The sequence below is a fragment of the Falco peregrinus genome, chromosome 6, assembly GCF_023634155.1.
Source record: "Falco peregrinus isolate bFalPer1 chromosome 6, bFalPer1.pri, whole genome shotgun sequence".
NCBI lineage: Eukaryota > Metazoa > Chordata > Aves > Falconiformes > Falconidae > Falco > Falco peregrinus.
Genome location: NC_073726.1, coordinates 41,093,560 through 41,114,316, shown reverse-complemented (window position 1 = coordinate 41,114,316; position 20,757 = coordinate 41,093,560).

Genomic DNA, 20,757 nt, shown 5'->3' with positions numbered 1-20,757 from the left:
GACAAGGATGTGGGCCTAGATGATTCCTTTGTCTGACACAATATAGCAGTTCTTGTGCACCCAGGTGGCTGATGGAATGGGAATACTTAGTGAAAATTCTCTCTTCTCCACACATACCCTGGCTAAACTTTTAGAAATGGCATTGTGCCCCAAAACTTTCAACCAAACCAACGTTAGACCTAAGGAAGGTGCAACAGAGCACCAGCTGTTTTCATACACACAATAAAACACTTCTTTCCTTCTAGGCTCTTGGAATGGGAATGACTCGAGGAGTTACAGAAGTGTCACATTCTGTCTTTCTGCAGGTAACGTTCCTTTCAGCCAATGGCCTTATATTCTACAGCTCTTTCCCATTATTTTTAATAATAGGTCCTCAAAAGAAGAACAGCTGTTTAATTGCCTCCAGAGTATAGACCAACTATAATGTAAAGGTATACCAAACTATCAAGCAAGACAGAATATTAAGAATGGGATTTCAAAATGGTGAATTTTAGCATCTTCCATTGTTAGTGATAACCAATTCAAAACCCAGAATAAAATTTACCTCCTTGCTGTATAAATCCTTTTCCCCCGCTTTGATAAATAACAGGGTTTCTCTTTTTCTTCATAAAGAAAAATTCTAATATGGATCTAATTTGGAGGCATCTCTTTTGCCTCAATTTATCACCAGTGCCTTCAGCATTGTCAGCACAACAGTGCACGTCAGGGCAGATAAACTTAATTCCTTCTTCTGACTGGCATACAGTGTCCTTAAAATGGAACCAAATATGTCATAAATAAACAGTGGCTATCTTTTTACACTAAAATTTTTACTACAATGTATATGTATACAACTAAGGATGTGTGATTTAGGCTACATCTGAGTATTTTTGTTGTGCTTTTTGAAATGAAAGATATCTGAATATGATATTTTGACATGAAGTACTGTCTTCTTTTCCTCACAGGCAAAGAATATTGTATTAAATTGCTGCAAGATCCTTTTTACAGCAGGACTATCATGTTTCCCTGTAATTTCAGCTTTGATTTTATAATTTACTTTTTTTTTGCATTGACACAGCAGCTTCATTTTGAAAAAGATCCCAAAGCATTCTGAAAACTGTGACACACTGAAATACAAACTAGGCATAAAGACTTCAATTCTCATGTGCAGACACTTTTCTGTGGCTGAGGGGATGGGGGGAATTAGGAATTACTTGTATGGATTTAAAAGACTGTAAAAAGAAAGGTTATGGTGATTTTCGAGAGCTTTCAGTAGCAATTTGGAATCTCACATAATTGTTTTTGGCACTTTACGATGAGGACAGGGTTTTTTTATGTTTTAGGAAGAATCGGAGTGAACAGCCATCAGCAGGCTTTTACCTGAAAAGATAAGCCGAAGCTGCATATTTTCTAGGTAGCTCTCAAACCCTACCTTGAAATTACTCTGTCACCATAGTAACCTCCTAACTGCTAAACATGGTGCATAAGTGTACCACATTACCGGAGCTTCATCTTGGCCCAAAAACTTAGATTCTGTCTCAGCTGTGGATTTTTCTGACTGGGAGGGAATTTGATTGCTCTCTGAAATGAACATATATGTATGTGTTAGTAAATACTAAAAAAAGGGAAAGAAACAATTACACTAAAATGCAAGGTTTTACCTGATGGTTTTGGATTAAACTGTCCAGAAAGGTACTGAGATGGGGGAGGTCTATAACATTCAGGCAATTTTTTTTCAGAACAATTTATAATAGGTATTGTGGAGCCAAAGGTTTTTATGGTGAATTATATGATGTGGTTACCTGCCAAAACTGTGATTTCCTTGCTTGTGCAACAGTTTACACACTACACTGACTGCCAGAAGAAAAAACAAATCCAATTAATTCCATGCTTTATTCCTCAACGAACTCCTGGGGACATTTAGACTACAAGTTTTACAAACCTGGCAGACAAATTTCTGGTGCCAGTTTTCCCCAGGGGCCCAGCAGTTGCTGTTACCTTACTGGATGTGGCCAGACAACACAGCAGCAAAATGCAAGCGTTCTTTATATGGATACATGACCCTGGTCCTGCACACAGGTACACACACACTCATGTATGCACAAATGCACACAAGTCATGCAAGGAGACAACACAACCAAAGCTCCAGCATGTGCACACGTATGCAGCTTCAGGTGGAAATCACAGAGCCATTGGGTGACACAGCCTGGTGTGTACATGCATCCCATCAAGGGAGTGCCTGTATTTCAGGTCAGATGCTGGTGCTTAGTTCATAATGTTCGTGTAGCTGGTTGACATTCAGTGAAGAGATGGGAAAAGGAGGTAGCCAATGCACTCTGAGTTTTTATTTCACATGCCATATAGCTTTGCTTCACATATCTTGCTTCACCATTTCTCTCTGACTGAACTCCAGCAAATAAGCACTCAAAAGTAAAGTGTAAGTGTTTAAAGACTTAGCATCTTTTCTCATTGCCCTTCAATCAATGTAAGGAAACATTTCAACTACACTTCTGAAAGCCTCATCAAGCCTTTGAACAAAATCAAGCCTAGACTTGATGATACTTCTAAATTTAAAATTCAGAAGGCCCTTTGAAATTTTGCTGATCACAAAAGCATAAAAAGGGCACAAAACCTCTTAAAATTTTTATTTACAGTTCATATTTAATTCAGGTTATTAGGAGAAGTTATGGATTAGTATACCCTGCTGTTGTAAAATACATATTTATGAGATTTGGATGAATAATTCACAAAACCAATGTACTGCTTGGCTACTGAAAGGATATTTGCAAGCAGATCATGCTTTTCAGGATTTCTTTATTACTTACAATTACTAAATCAATGTATTTGTGATCAGAATTTTTAATCTGTGGCTTGCCTGTGACTGGTTCTCAGAATATTTCATATTCTAGTTGTTTTGCCTGGTAGCAATAGGTGAGATAAATCATGTGATGCTAATTCCATGCTCTGATTTGACTGATAAATGAACATTTCTAAAGTAACTTGTCATGTGGGAGGACAGAATATTCAGTTTCTATGAATACTTGTGCATATGACTTCAAAATCTGTTTTCCACCAACATTTGTGCCAGCACAATTTGATCATACAAACATTTGAACAAAAGAAATATAAGCTGCTAGCAATCATACCAAAGCAAAATGTGAGCAAATATTTAGAAAAACATTTTTTTTCCGCTATATTGTCTTAGCTTGAAATAATGAGAGAGAAATCAGGGAATTTTTTGGAAACTTATTCTATGTAATGGGACTAGAAGCCAGCTCCTATTCTGCTGTGCCAGAACTATCTGCTCAGTGTTCTTCAAAGAAATAAAATGTCTGCATTTGTATGTGCCTCACTTCAGAAAAATGAATATTTTTTTCTTTATTATACTTAGCATGGGTCCAGAGTATGACTTAGCACATGCATTTCACAAGGAGGAAAAGGGCCATTAATAGCATCCTTTCCAATTAATAATTAAAGTAGGACTGTAAATGATTCTTTCCTCTCACTGCTGAAACTGAAGGAACCAACCTTTAATGGTGATAATTGACAAGCTTAATAACACTGCTTCAATATATCAAAGGATGATATGACATGGGACAGTGAATTGAAGAATTATTTTCTGCATTTGATCAGCGTTGTCGTGCAGGTCCTGCTTTGCCGTTTTTGTGTGACCTTTTCTTTCCCTTGGCTGTGAATTCTAGCGGCTACTTACAAACTCTTGGATGCTCAGATATTCAGCTTTCCAAAGAGTGGGACATCACTTTAAGATGGAGAATTGGTGGCTGGGAGGTGAGACACTCAGCTAGGGCTCAAGTCCTCTGGTTTCTGCCTTAATTTTCTATGCCAGCTTGGGCATATCACTTACAATTTTCTTTACTTCTGTTTCCTACCTGTAAAACAATCATAATCATGCTTCCCTATTTTTGTGAGGACAACCTAATGTTAATGAGGTGGTTAGCTAAGTAATATAGAAGGGAATGAAGAGTGGATCCAGATGACACACACAAATGAAACCTTCTGCACAGATGACATTGTCTGACTCAGAGACAGATGAGTGTTTCATTGTCTGAGTGTCATACCAGCAAGCTCTGAATGTCAAACTGTCAATATTGCACAAAACCAGAATTCTAAACCAGTGGTTTAGAATGCAACGCATTTTTCTAACATCTTAGCAATATTGTTATGAAATCTCCCTTTTTATTAGCTGAAATTCTAATAAAAGTCACTTAAACATTAAGGCTTGTGCTCTAGTTGTGTAACAAAGGCAGATGATACAAAAAGCCATTTATCTCCTTTGTTCTTCTTTGTAACAAATTGCTCTTCTGTTTTTGGGTGGCAAAGACCAATTAGGAGCTTCCAGAAGGAAGAGTGGCATACCTCAGATGACCTAGCCTTGGAGCCCTGCAGAGCCCTCTCTCTCTCTACAGGTGGAAGAACACACTGAAAACATTTGCAAAGGGCAGCAGAGTGTTTGTCCTCCCCAAGGGTCTGCAAATTGCTGTGGCAAGGACAAGAAAGAGACTCCTTTGGACAACCCCTGGGGACAATGTCCTTCTCTGCCATGGTCACCTAGCTAAGAAAATGAAATGGAACATGGATGAGCTGATTCTGTCACGTGAAATAGCATAAACCACTAGGCTATTTGCATGAAAACTGGCTTCAGCTATATACCTGAAAAAAATGTATTTGACAGAATAAGAGCATTTTAAATGTTTTGAAAAAGGACAATGATGGTAAGACCTTCATATTTTATATTGCACCATGAGGGTGGCAATATTATTAACTGATAGCAGGCCACCTTTTTCATTAAAGAGTCATGAAATAGTTTGCTACTGGAAAGTGATATCTCTGAATCAAGTGTGTGCATGTCTTTCCCCTTATGACTTTGATCACTTTACATAAATACATACATATGTGTGTGTATATATATATATATATATATTTAATGTGCATATATGTCTACGTACGTGAAGATGACATGCATATTTGGTGATCAAAATAGAAATGTGGAAGCCTTGATATAGGCTGGGTTTCATCCATTTCCTCTTTGGAAAAGAGACAGTATATATCCTTTGGCATGTCTATGTGCACATATATGTGGAATACATAATCATCTTAGATTCAGTCATATAGGGGTATATGCACATACCCAAGATGTTCACTTCCTAAGTCCTTAGCCTGACTGTACCCATTCACCCATGCCTGTGGGAGAAAGGCTGATGGAATCTGTATGAACTTTTCCCTTGATTGTTTGTCACAATGTCAAAATATTGGCAGCTGTCCTAACGGAGATATAAGTAAATCTGGCAGACCATAGTTTAAAATTAGTTCTCTCTATTGTCCTACTTTTTTTTTTTTTGCAACAGCCCCAGCCACACTGAGCTTGTACTGTATCATGCAACCACCACAGTTTTGCAGGCTGCTGGACATATTCAGTGGTGTGGACAATTAGTGGTCCACTACATTTTTACTTTCATAGAAGTTATTAGGCAAATACTTAGATTTTTGAATAAATTTAAGGATGTTTACTACATTAACACAAAAAACTGCTTTGCCCTCAATGAACTCTGAAATTTTGCTTCTGCATTTAATGATTTACATAAAAAAGAATGAAGGCCATGAAGAAGGATGGCTGTCAGTGCATCAGTGGTACAACAGAACGATTCATGTCAGACCTTTGGAGGGTATTACATCTTTCTTGGACATCTGCACTCCTGGGCTTATATCTGCCATTCTTCTACTTGAAAAAGATACTTCCAAATTGAAATTATTGCTTCTTCCAGTAACTGCAGACCTTGGTGTTTTCAGAGTGTTTGGAACACGAAAAATGCCTGTTTCTTGGTCTGTAAATTCTCTTATAATCTTTAGAGATTAACCCTGCTCAAAAATCATGGCTTAAACTTAAAAAATATTATATTTATAATGAGTGACAAAAAGGAAAGATCACATTGGTTTTCATTTGCTTTAACTCAATTTTATTTCTAGGGGGAAACTTCCTATTTGCAAGAGCTTCAAGCTCATCACTAGATGCATGTGCATACACCCACATCTAGAGATACACACAAGCCTACCTCTTTCCTAGTTTGTGGAGATTTCAGCTAGACAGCAGTAAGGCTGCCTACAGTCTTACACAATTAAGGCCTAAATCTACATAATTAAATTTGATCTTGTAAGTGAATCTTAAACAAAACTGGGGAATTAAGCAAGTCGCTTTCCTAGTGCCTGTGTAACAAGAATTTAGTACTTCCTATCTAATAGTTATGTTTGTAGTCTCAATGCCTCCAAAAGAATTCTTGAGACTGTTTCTGCAGAATTCTGCTTACCAGACACAAGGCCATGTCTCTTTGGCTTCTGTTTGCAATACCTAGGTAACCTCAGAACCGTCCATATTTTTTAGTGGGTTGCAGGCTACTGCACTTCAAAAGCAGATTGGTTTTTCTTTGCTTATATGTGACAGAAAATCTTAGTGGAGAACTTCTACTATTACGTTTCACTTTCAACTTTTAGAGTCAATGAGGTATGCTGAAGCCCTGCAAAGTTGATGAAATAATCTAGGGCAAAATGAAGCAAAGAATTCTCTGCCCCAGGCAGATTTGCAGAGGAAAGCATTACAACCTAATGAAAATAATTTACATAACATTACAATAATGAAAGAATAATAGGAAGAAGCAAAGTGCTTTAATTAATGATATATTTTGGAGTCAGTTGGAAAGTCAGATCACCTGGATCTGTGGCCAGCTTGTTTAAACAAACAACATGAAAACAAGTTAACAAGGAAATGTATAGTTAATAAAATTGGTGGCTTATATTTGCACATACATTATTTCCATGTGCTGTCTAACTGAAGTTTTTTTGCAGAGAAGCTATGTGTTCTCTGCCATTTACTGATTTATTATCCCTTTGTTCAGTGTAAACTTGACTATTATAAGCAGCTATATCAATACATCCTATCTCCAAACAATTTGTGTGCCAGTTTAGTGAGATTCAGAATGTACTTAATTACTTTGGTGTATAGCAACGGCTGTATCTTGTGGTAATATTTAAAGCTATGCAATTTTTTCATTACATTAAGGAACTGGGTGCCAAAAGGTCATTTGTGTTTATGGTGCTTCCTTCCCTTAACACCAGATTTCAGTTGTTACTGATTTGTTCATTATGAATAATAAATCATTACTGTGAGGAGGTAAACAGCCTCATTTTTCTACAATTAGAAAGAAAAAGTGTGTAGGCTGGCTTAATTTTAAGGCAGATGAATTAATAATACAATGATACTTAGATTTTTGTCTTTATGCTTTCCATACCCAGAACTGCATGTCTTTAGTCTGCTCATTTGTACTTCCAAGCATCTCTCATTCCAGTATTTGGCACAAGCTCTTCCCACAACTTTAAAGTCACATTTTGTGTTAGGATTTAAGGTCAAAAAGATTGCAGAATGTCAACAAATAAAAAGATTGCTATATGCCTGTTTGATATGAATGCAGCAAATCCCATAAGGAAAAGTTACCACTTTCTAGCCAGCTAAAAGTTTTAACCTCTGTTTCATTTTATCGGGGTACTAACTAGAAAGTTACATCATACATGATTGATCCAGAAGATCAGTTTTACACAGCAATTCAGATTTTGTAGCTGTATGATAATATGCCAATACAGGCTGAGTTTTCTCACATGTGCACAGAGGTGCCTTGAGATTCTTCCTATCCTAGACCTAGCAGCACTAAAAGATTATAAAATGGTCTTTAGTTTCAAACATTTAAAGGTGGTCTTATTCATGAACATGAATACATAGAATGTCAGGGGTTTTATATTAAAATGCATTTCTACATTTGTGGAAGCATGATACTGCTGAACTGGTCATAATTTATTTCTGTGTGTGGCCTCTGTCCAGGCTTGATTTTGAGTCCAGCAGCACAATAAGCTACATATATGTTTTCCTGGGTTGCTTCCTCCAGCCCCCAACCCCCCCACCCCCCACCCCCCAGTGGGTGGCAGTACAGGGGTTTGTTTCTATTGATTTATTCATTTATTTATTTCCCTCATGACCTATTAAGTATATGCCATTGTGCACAGCCTACTTAGCAGTCAGCCCAACAGCTGATGGATCCTTGGGTTGTTTGGTTAAAGAGAAACCAGGAATGAGGGTTGGTTACAAGCCCGGAAAAAAACACCTGCTTGCCTCACAGTGTGCAGTGCATTCCAGATGCGCGCCCTGGGGTGTGAGCTGCTCCGCGCTGCCGCGGGGCGCGGGGGCTGATGTGGGGCCGCGGGAGCCGGTGCGGTTCGGGCAGCCCGAGCCCCGGCAGTGCCGCGGCGTTTCAGCACCACGGACAGCGCCCCCTCCCCGCCCCGCCGGGCTGCAGCTGGCCAGCGGTCACGGCCGGGACCTTACCCTGAAGAGGTATTTTTCCTCCACTACCAGCTGTTACCATCACTATCGGCTCTAAGTCACGCCTTCGACCAATAAAACACATTTGGAGGACTGAAGAGAAGCTTTTATCTCTCTGACTCTGATCAAAGCTTCACCTTTGTTTTCAAAATTAGAAGGTTGGGAAGCTGGGGTTGGACCTGCTGAGCATGATGTTTGCTTGAAGATTCTATTTGTCAAGGCAAGACCAGGCTTTTAAAGTCTGATGGCACTGACAGTAAGGAGTGTTCCTTCTTGTGAGAGTAGGAAGATATTTGGGCATTGCAATGGGTTATACACTTGTATCTCAAACAGGGATTACATGGAGAAATTTGGCCTTCCAGTGTTTCTCCTGAGTTATTGTCTGTAAACTATGCTGATAGCTCAAAGCAATTAGCCTGTGGTCTCACAGAGTTTCAAAAATGAGATCTGAGCACATCTTACGTAGACTCCAAAGCTACAGGCTACACAGGCTAAGTAGCTGGATTGCTTTTTTTTTTCTTAATCCTCCTATCCCATTAACCCTACCTAGTAACCATAGGTGAGTACCTAACTGGATGAAAGATCATCTGAAGAGGAGAAACATATTTCTTATGTAAGACAGCTCTCCTTTAGTAACTCTAAAATCCAGGTTTCACTTTTGCATCCTCCACTTCCACCCCTACAGGCTCTGATGCTGCCAATAGCCAGCTGTTCCTGGCCACTTCTAACAGGAGAAGGAGAAGGAGGAGGAGGAGGAATGCTTCCAGCAAACTCTTTCCTCTCATGGCAGCAGAATCTTCTCATTGATTTAGCTGCTAAATAATTCAGAAGTAGCAACCATCTGTTTAAGTCAATGTCCTGTTTCATGCCTCCCCAGGGAAAAGGCAGCAGTCCAGGAAGAAATATGAAGTGCAAAACGCCGACTTTCTTACATGAAGACTATGCAACAGTTCAGATATTTTGCTCCTACATTTTCTTTCACTTGAGCTGGATCAGGCTAATTCAGACTTTCACACACCAGAGACCAATTATAAACAGGGGACAATGGCCTTCCCCCGAACCAACTTCAAGGAAAGAGAAGAGCTGTAAAGATCAAAAAGGTTCAGTTCCATAAACATTCTTCAGGGTCTGAAGAAAAAATAAGCAGATGTGGGAAACCGGGTTTCAGGGACTTTCAGGTACCTACTGCATATGTACACATTGGATGCAATAATTTTTCCACATGCCTACTGGTTAGTTACGAATCTGAGTCAAATTTAACTTTGACATCTGATTCACTCTATGACAGAGAACAGCTTTTTAAAGCTAACATGTGATTAATGATCCAAAGTTTCAGCAAATAATAGCAATCTGAGTCCACATAGAAAATTCAGTAACTTTACATTCTTTAAAACTGACAAGTGTGTGAAATAATGATTTAGTTTGTCCTTTAAGGCTGATAATAGACATCTGTAAAATGTGGTACACAAACATAAAAAGTTTCTGTGCCTCTTCAAGTATGTCTATCTGAGTTACTTTCCATTTGGTTTTGGCAGGACCACTGCTGAATTATGTGATGGACTCATGCTAGGACTCTCCTCTTTTTCTGCCACTCCAAATCTGAATAGATACTTCAGGTAATTTTTCCCATTCTTTTGTAGGGAGTTTCTCTGTGTGAAATCAATCTTGAAAGACTGGAGCAGGGCAGAAACTTTGCCAGTGTTCAAATAGATTTTTCAGTAATGAGAAGAGAGAGATAAGGAGAATAACGTGTGAGAAATATAATCAGAATACAAGTAAGAAAAAATTACTACCACTGTGATAGCATCTTATAGTTTAGGCAATACACTGGTTGCTCATTAGACTGAGTGTTTCATCACAGAGTGTTTTGGGGCACACATGGGGAATTGCTGCTCCTTCAAATTTTCCAGGTCTCAGCAATTCCAATACTGCCTTCCAGTCTAGGATTCACCTCACCTAAATTAACATAATAGGTTGGTATCTAACCTTATCTAGCTGATTGCATTCTGTAGTTAATGGGGAGAGACAGACACTTCCAGAAGGCAGCTCATTACAACCTAACCCAGGGCACCAATCAATGTAGAGGGGCTGAGTTTCATTCAGGAGATGCCTGTCTCCCTAAACTGGTAATTGTCCAGAACCTATATAACTGTGTTAACCTAGAACACTCCATTTTAGAAGTATAGCATTATACAGAATATTCCTACTTGTTTCCAGATCCATGATTTGCGTGAAAGTCGACATCAGAACCGTCGAGCCACTAAACTTCAAACTCATCCTTCAGTCTTCCTCATTGCTTAAATCCAGCTTTTCTCAGAGCTTCAGTATTATGGGGTATACATGGTTAAATGAAGAGGTACAAGTAAATTCACGTCAGCACCTACTGCTTTCTTAACTGACGTGGACTGCTCCTCCTGGCATGTGCTAGTGTCCATTCAAGTTTCCAGACTGTTTCTTTTGGGTATTTTCCCTGATAGCAACTCCTCTGAAAGCTGAGGTGTTATGACCTTATCTTTCAACCAGCCTGCTTTGACCTTTGTCCCATGATCCGACAGAGTTCATCTATTTCAAAAAGTCTGCACACTTGTTTTCCACTTTTCTTTCAAGCTCCTTTTTTATTGTCATCTTGATCCAGACTTTTCTGGTTTGTATTTTTTTTAGTTTATATAGACTTGTCGACTTGTCTTTGCAGATAACATTGGTGAAATTGTTTTCTTTTATTTTTTTTTTTTTTTTTTTTTTTAGATCAGACATTCCAGTCCAATATTCCAAAAGGCCTGGCAAAGCTCTGCTGTCAACGATAATGATTTCTTACCTTTTTTTCTCAAATAATATTCAGCCTAGGGCTGAATTACTGCATATTGAGTCCATCAATGATATTGCAATTTCATAAAAGCATTAGAGATAACTGGTTTCCCCAAATCAACCCATTGTATGAGAATGAATAAGAGGTGATCTTATAAATCTGAAAAAAAAAAAATACAAGCATTGGAAAACTGTTAGAAAGTATTGATTTAGTTACACAGAAATTGTGAAATTTTTTAAATGAGAAAAAATATAACAAAATACTGCAAATTCCATATAATTTTTGGTTATGCCCTAAGCAGTTCTCAAAATAACAATGGTACATGTCTTAGCACTTGAAAAATACTAAGTCATTTCATCACAAGATTTAAATACTCCTCTGGCAGATACAGGTAATTACAGTATTTCCTAGTCTGATAGGGAAGACTTTTATTTACCTGGAACGCAGAAGAATCTAAGTAAGCTTTCTGATTATTTAACTCATTGCTAACTGCTTTCCTGTGTATGCCTGAGTGTGTTTACAGATACCTAAAACTCTGTCTGGAAAAGTATCAGAAGTAATTAGCTTTTTAGTGATAGCTTAGGAAAAGATGAGTTAAGGTAAGGATCGATTGTCACAGTACTTCTTACCTAGTTACTATTGCCTAGACAATTAGGTTAATATGGAGTCTCACTAAAAATGAAGTTTATTTTTCATGTGGTTTTCAGACTAATATTATTTTCTTTCAGCCTATAATGGAATAAATGGGGCCTCATGTTTGAAAGAATTATCTGCTTAGACATGCAGTCAAACAGCTTCATCTTGTTTTGAATTGCTAACTATCCCCAAAGAACTACTCATTAATTTTACCTCTATTTTCTATCTGAAGTATACTTTTTCTTCTGTTGTGTGCACCACACAGTCAAAATGCTAAGAAATCATCTTGAAGCAGAGAAATAATCAGATTGACTCCATCTTGTTGCAGATAATTTAACTTGATTTCCTCTGTAGCCATGTATCATTAAGACATTGTTCATGAGAAGCCCTAAAACCGTTTGGATTAGCTTCCCTCTTGTCCTTTTGGGAAGATCTTCTAAGGGCTCTGACAACAGCAACACTCCCCAGACCTGTAGCATCTGCTTAGTACTGTTATTTCTGAATCTGATTTAAAAGTTCACATCACTTTCAGTGGGCTTTTGGACAGGTTTAGGAGATCAGTAGACCTAATTGTACTTTATTATCATGATAGTGACTTAGAATAATGGAATTGTAGAACCACAGAATGGTTTGCCCTTAGAGACCAGCTAGTTCCAACCCCCTAGCCACAGACAGGGACACCTTCCACTAGACCAGGTTGTTTAAAGCCCCATCCAACCTAGTCTTGAGCACTGCCAGGATTAGGCCATCCACAACTTCTCTGGGCAACCTGTTCCAGTGCCTCACCACCCTCGCAGTAAAGGATTTCTTCCTCATATCTAATCTGAATCTACCCTCTTTCAGTTTAAAGCCATTACCGCTTCTCCTATCACTACACTGCCTGGTAAAGGGTCCCTCCCCAGCTTTCCTGTAGGCCCCCTTTGACTACTGGAAGGTTGCTATAATGTCTCCCTGGAGCCTTCTTTTCTATAAACTAAATAATCCCAACTCTCTGAGTCTGTCCTCTTATGGGAGATATTCCAGCCCACTGATCATTTCTGTGGCCGTCCTCTGGAGCCACTCGAGCAGGTGATAATTTCTTGGGAATAACTCTTTCAGTTAAATGAATTCAGTGATTAATGAAAGCCTGATTTTCTATTTGACAGTCACTGGGAAGAGTTCATTTCAGTTCTGCCATTTTTCCATTTTTTTCATTTTAAAATGACTATTTTTCTTGACAATATGAAACCATATAAAAAGGGATTCTTATGTGAACTGCTTATCTTTTGGAAAGTGTGCACTCCAGGAATCATCGACCTAAACCAGCAACTAAGTTAAATTACACAGACAGCTCAGATGAAATATCCTAGTTTTTCTTTTCTAGTGTCCTGTATTAAAAGCCTGTGTTTTTCAGAAAGATGAAAGACACGTTCAATAGCAAAATAGATTTTGGACTACTGAAACCCTTAAATCAGCCAATTATACTAGTATCGTTAGCCTTCTCTTCTGGGAAAAGCCAGAAAACCATTTTGAAAAGCAGGGGTCCCATTGAAAAATAGTGTAATAAATCTGTATCGCAGTACTCTTGGGCACCAGAGTTGCTTGTAAACAAATAGTCATGATTCGTTGCCATTTATTAACACCCAAGACAGAGTTCTGTAGAAGTTAGCAAGGTCTGAGAAAAAAATGCATATGAGCTTATTCCTGTTCAGGAAGTGGTAATATATTAAATCTGTCCTTTAGAATCTACTACTTATCTTTAATATATGCTTACCTTCATTGTTTCCCTATGAAAACTACATCTTTCTCAAATTATATTTTTTGGCTGAGGTTTTTCAAAAGAGGACTATTTTTCTCCTCTGCCTACAAGGCCCTAGTTGCCTTTTGTTGCCTTCTGCAGTCAGAGGTAAATTAAGGAAAGAGAAGTGATTAAGCAATTTCAATATGATTTAAAAGCCATTTAAAAAAAAAAAAACTGATATTTTTGAGTTCTAATTTTCTGCTTCTCTGGCCAATTTTAGCAAAACTTCAGTTATCCTGCTATGTACTCAAAGGGCTAAGCTAAACCAGAGCATATTGACACATGGTAGTCATTTGAAGGCAGAAAAAATTCTTACATTTCACTTACATTGCTTTCAGCAGTAGGATATGAACATCTTCAAGGTTTAAAACTAAGTTCAAGGTTCATCACACCTATCTTTTTTCATCTTAGTTTGGCACCTATCTTGCAATTGTCTAGACTCGTTCTAATGGGCAAGGGCTTACTTATAAAGTTTCATCCCATTTGAGATGAAAGAATGAATAAGTCCCTAGAAGTACATGTGACGGGATTTGAATTTAAGTTACTGAAATCGAACAGGTCGGTTGAACTCTTTTTTTCTTATGTTATATATGTGTAATTCTAATTAATAACAGCAAGAATACAATACATGAACTGCATATATTGCTCATTTGATTTACACAACTATTTTATTAATTCCCTGTAATTTAATACAGCCTGAAAAAATCATTAAAATTATATATGATAGTGTGGTGGGTTGACCTTGGCTGGATGCCAGGTGCCCACCAAGCCACTTTATCACTCCCCTCCTCAGCAGAACAGGGGAGGAAGAAAATAAGGTGGGAAAAAACCACATGGGTCAAGTTAAAGTCAGTTTGATAAAGCAAAAGAAAGACCACACACAGAAGCAAAGGAAACTGAAAGATATCTCCGCTACTTTCTGTCAGCAGGCAGTGTCCAACCATTTCCTGGGAAGTAGGACTTGAGTATACATAGTGGTTGCTTTGGAAGACAAACATCACAATAGTGAGTGACCCCCACCCTCCTCCTCCTTTCTCTTAGCTTTTATTGTTGAGCAGATGGCATATGATATGGAATATCCTTTTGATCACTTTGGCTCAGCTGCCCTGGCTGTGTCCCCTCCCAAGACCTTGCCCACCCCCAGCCTGCTGGTGAGGGGGGATGTTGCAGAGACATCCCTGATGCTGTGTGAGCACTGCTCAGCAGCAGCCAAAGCGCTGGGGTGTTGTCAACACCTTCTAGCCACCAATGCAAGCACAGCGCTGTGGGGGCTGCTGTGGGGAAAATTGACTTGACCTCAGCCAGACCCAATAGAGATAGATATAAAGTATGGAAACTCTAGAAAAGCTCAATCCTATAAAAAGGATGAGTGAGAATTCAAGGAGTTTTTAATCTCAATAGCTTCTCATTATAAAGGGTTGAGTCACTGAAATCGTTCTTGGCAGGAAATGGTCATGAGCATCGTTGCTCACCCTTTTCTTTACCTTTAGAGAGTGTAAAGAGAAATAAAAGCTATGATGGCAGTGGTTCAAAACTGAGTCAAAATTACAGTTAATTCAAAGTTAAGTCAATAAACAAATGTTAAAAGTGGTTCAAGTATAGATCCATATTTTATTGCACTCTACTTATTTTGGAAAATAAGGACATTATTATTGCTCTGCTCTGCCAAAACTTTTAGACTATTGGTTTTGTAGCTTGGTGATGTGACATTTTTTTTTAAATCTCAAACATTTATTTATTTTTTTCATTTATATCTTTATTCTCTATATTTTTTACAAATAATTAAAATTACTTCAGTGGTGGGTTAAACTTGGGTGGCTGCTAGGTGCCTACCAAGCTGCTCTATCATTCCTCCTCCCCAGGAGGATAGGAGGAGAAAGTGGACGAAAAGCCTCATGAGCTGAGACAAGAACAAGGAGGTTGCTCACTAGTTATTGTCACAGGCAAAACAGACTTGACATGGGTAAGGTCATTCAAATCAATTGACAATTAATGACAGAGTAGGATCATAAGGAATAAAAATAAAATTTAAAAAACCTTCCCCTCACCTCCCCTTCTTGCCAGGCTCTAATTCATTCCTTCACTCCCAGCTCTTCTACCTTGTCCTCCCCAAGGGAACACGGGGAAAAGGAATGGGGGTTGTGATCAGTTCATAATATTTTGTCTCTGCTACTCCTTCCTCCTCACATTCTTCCCCTGCTACATCATGGTGTCCCTCCCTTCAGGATACAGTCCTTCAAGAACGGCTCCAAGGTGGGTTCTTCTCATGGGCTGCAGGTCCTCAAGACCTGCTTCAGCATGGGTCCTTTCCACAGGGTACAGTCCTTCAGGAATGGACCGCTCCAGCTTGGCTCCCTCACAGACCACAGTTCCTGCCAGGATCCTGCTCCTGTGTGGGCTCCTCTCTATGGGCTGCAGCTTCCTCCAGGGCTTATCCACCTGCTGCAGTGTAGGATCCTCCATGAGCTGCAGTGTGGGTATCTGCTCCAACCATTGCCCTCCATGGGCTGCAGGGAGGTAACCTGCATCACCACAGTCTTCTCCATGGGCTGCAGGGGGATCTCTGCTCTGGCACTTCAAGCAACTCCTCCCCCTCCTGCTCTGACTTTGGTGTCTGCAGGGCTGTTTCTCTCACATTTTCTCACTCCTTTCTCTCATAGCTCCAACATATCTTTTTTTATCTTTTCTTAAATATGTTGTCACAGAGGTGCCACCAGCATTGTTGATGGGCTCAGCTTTGGCCGGCAGTGGGTCTGTCTTGTAGGTGCCTGGAAGTGGTACTGTCCAACATGGTGGCAGCTAGTCTTTTCTCACAGAAGCCACTTCTGCAGCCTCCCACCACTGCCAACACCTGGACACATACAACCAATATACCTTCTACTGTTATAAGGCTTTTGTGCTGGTTTGCCTGGAAGATAACAGCAACTGAATATCTCTAAGCTGTTAGATGGATCCTGTATTAGAAACCTGGAAAGATGGAATGTAGCAGTTCTCCTGCTGTATGCTGAAGAATATAGGAGAGGATTTGGCATCTGCTTTGAGAAACTAAAAGGTTAACATTGCCTACTGGTTATTTTGAGCGTACAAAATGATTTTGAACAGCTCCAAATGAGTATTGTAAAATGATTTATTGCGTTCTGTCTGCACAAAAAAATATCTCTCTTCTCTGGAGATCATCCCATTCTTTTTGAATGCCAGAAATTCTCACAAATAAACTTTGAAAAGGTGAAAAATTATTCCTTAGCAGGTAATGTTCTGGACGGCCATGCTGTAGTACTGGTAGATATGAGTTGATGCCCACATGTAACTGCTTTACCTTCCCCCAGTGATGGGGACTTGCAGTTCAGTTTTAGAGAGTTCAAAGTAGCTGTCGTCAGATTATTTCTATAGCACATCTAAGCACAAACTTAAACAAAGGAGCCATTTGTGTCAAACTGATCCTAAGATCTTTTACAAGATACATCTGTCTTTTACATTTTTTGGTTTGATTTCCTAAGAGAATACACATTTTAAATGCATGATGGATTATGTCATAGCTAATGAACATCAGTGCTGATCTCACTTAGCATCACCTGTTTTCTTCATCATTTTGGTATTCTTTGTCTGTCTGTAAAGATACCAATTACTTTCTTGTTGTAATCTCTGTTATCTTGGCAACCATGTGAATATTGCAGATTAGTGATTTGAATGTAATGAAAATTTAAGTGCCTTTGGTTTTTTGCTTTCTGTGAGAATGTCTTTAGTCAAAATTATCATCTGACAGCTAAAGAAACATCTTGTCCTCATTTTGTATAGTAAAAAAAGTGTTATGTACCTGGAATGATACCATGATATTTGACAGTGAAAAATTAACAATCAAAAAATAATTAAAAAAACCCAAAACAAACAGCAATTCATATGTGGTGGTGGTGGTGGGTTAGCTTTTTTTTTTTCCCCCTTGGATATGGCTACCTACATCCTTATCATCCCATAAATCCCATAGATTAAACAGCCTCTTACATAATATGAAGTAAATATTTACTGTTTCCTCAAATTTGCAACCTAGTAGTAATTCATTCTAAACAGAAATGACACATTTTGAAGTGTGATGCTCTGTAAACTCATTGAAAGGAAGTGCATTTGGGGTTATTGTGGAATTTTGATTATCTTCCTTCTGCAGTATTCTGCATGATTCCTGTGTTTGCAAATGTTTTCTTTAGTAATAAAATCATCAGAGCTTCTTTTGCACAACTCATTCCTATTAATCCAAGTCTTTTGTTACATCTTAAACTCTCATTGAAATTTACCACTAAATCTAAGTATATAAATTTATCTTTACTCCCACTATTTCTTACTGTGTGAGTTTTGATCTATTATATAGCCTAATCTCCTTCTGGGAAGATTTTGCTAACTGTAGGCATGCTAGAGGTAGAAAGAACCATGAGTCAGTGCAGGACACCTATATACAGAGAATGAGGGTTCACTAAGACAAAGGGCAGCAGAACCTGATCTGTTTTTAACAAGCAAATGCTCTCTCCAGTAGCATCACAATGTGGTTTAAGCATGGCATATGTGTTTAAGATCTTCAAGCAGATATCCAGTTGCAGTGATACTGATATATATACATATATATACACACACACACCCCCCCCATCCAATTATTTGATCTTTTCTTATGCTTTATGTACAGAAAATAAACATATACTTCCTTTTATTTGTACGATTCATAGTAGAATCTAAAATGCTGAAAGGATGCCACTACCACCCTTGACCAAATCCTGTAAGCCCATAAATAGGAGCAATAGTAGTGACAACAACAATGGGCTTGAGACATTCTTAATCATACAGATCTTATAAATATGCTTATTTTGGACTATTATAGTTCAAAATTAACATCACATTTCATGCTAATACATGTGATATATACTGTGGGAGAATGCAGTATCTGTAATTCTTACACAACAGGCTTGGCCTGGTTTTGGCTGAGAAAGAGTTACCTTTCTTCTTAGTACCTGGTGCAGAGCTGTGTTTTGGATTCAGTGTGAGAACAATGTTGATAACACTGATGGTTTTAGTTGTTACTGGGTGATATTTATACTAAGTCAAGGACTTTTCAGTTTCTCAGGCCCTGTCAGCCAGAGGGCTGGGGGGGCACAGGGAAACTGGGAGGGGACACAGCCAGGGCAGCTGACCCGAACTGGCCAAAGGGATATCCCATACCATGGGACAGCATGCTCAGTATATATACTGGGGGGTGGTGGTGGTGGTTGGAGTGGGCTGATCATTGCTCAGGAACTGGCTGGGCATCGGTCAGCAGGTGGTGAGCAGTTGTGTGGTGCATCACTTATTTTCTTTCTTCCATTCCCTTTGGATTTCATTCATCTCCCCCTCCCCCTCCTTTTCATTATAGCTGTTATTGTTGTTATTACTATTGCTCTTTCATTTTTATTTTACCTCAGTTATTACATTGGTTTTATCTCAACTCTTGAGTTTTACTTTCTGATTCTCCTCCCCATCCCTCTGGGTGAGAGGAGAGTGAGCAAACAGCTGCGCGGTGCTTGGTTACCAGCTGGGGTTAAACCATGACAGTGCAATATAAACAAAAGTGATAAAGCGGGGCAGAACTGAATAGTCAGTGAGTATGAAAAAACCTTGGAAATAATAGTATTCCTGATAAGTGAATAAAAAATAATAAAAGGGGAATAAATTACAATCACTTAGGGACCACTTCCCACTTCATCCCAGTCTCTATAGCTATGGAGCTTGTTGTACTCCTTTTTAAAAAAACCCCAAACGTATAAGCTTCCATATTTCCTCCTTTTTGTCAATGTACCTGATTGTGCTTAAGTGGAATTTGCCAGTAAAAACTTCAGCTTTTGAAGTTTTAACATTTTGATTTTCTTTGTTGAAAATGCTGAAATAATTTCTGATTAATTCTTCCAGTAAAATTCCTGAAGAAAGAAAATTCTACTCCCACTGGATCCATAGTAAACTGTATTCAAGGTCAAGAGCTGCATTAGAAGTTTAGGGATATCAGCAGAACACAGAGAAGAGGAAAAAAAAACCCCAAAACTCTTGCAATTTTATTCCTATAAAATGGGGTATAGAAAAGGGAAATCTGTGTTTAAAGGAAAGCTAGGAAAGGCCACATCTTCTGTTGTAGCACTAACATCCTGGGGTAGGATGGGGAGATTACTGAAGAGTAGTTTTATTGGAAAACACAATTGGGTGTCTCACTCAAGGCCCTTTGGGTAGAGCCACAGCTACAACCACAGAATACTGCAAGAAAAGACAGGAGCTAATCAAAGACCATCAATTTAAAAAGCAACTGATTGACCTTAGGAATCTCATAGCTGTCCAGATGACAATATAAGGATGTAGAACTTCATTTTAACAAAATTACTGAAAAATAGAAAAGATTTTCAGAGAATCAATATTAAACCATGCAGAGTAATTTCTAGGAGGTGTTGGGTTGTAAATTATTGCCTTAGATGGGATTCCTTCCCATGTCTACAGTGGACTAGCTCTGTTCAAAGTATGCACCTTCTAATCCATGAATAGTCAGTGGAAAGAAACAGGTATTTCTGGGGCAGGTGCTTACAGTAGATGCATATGTCAGGGAGCAGCAAAAGCAAGGCTGCTTCAGGAAGGAGGATGAGCCAGGAGGAGAGGGTGACCCCAGCACAGGCAGGCAGAGATACCCTGAGAGGCCAGTCCCACCACACCCACGCAGGAGCAGGGTGGTGGTAAGGACACAGTCCATCAACAAACAATTCAGTGATCATCAGATGAGGTGAGGTAACAAGTCAGGTCCAGGTCCACCTAGGAAGTCCAGGCAGCATGCCAGGACAGCCGGAGACAGGGCCAGAGAAAGCAGTGACAGAAGACTATGAAGGTCATTCTCTTACATGAGTCATTATTTACAGCGTGTGACCTGTGGGGCTGACAGGCTTCGGCTGTGCCTAGCTTTGATAGAATTATCCTGGCAAAATTCAGGTACAAGGGAAAGAAATGGGTCTGAGACATTTCCTTAGGCCATAATTAATTGTCAACTATTTTCAAATAAGCATTTGATCCTTGAAATATGCGTATTCCTCATTAGTGGAAGCATAGCTGTCATCTAAATGCACAAGGTATGTTGGGTGAATTTGGCAAAGTGGTCTTGAAATGATAGTCAGTTTAAATACAAGAAGA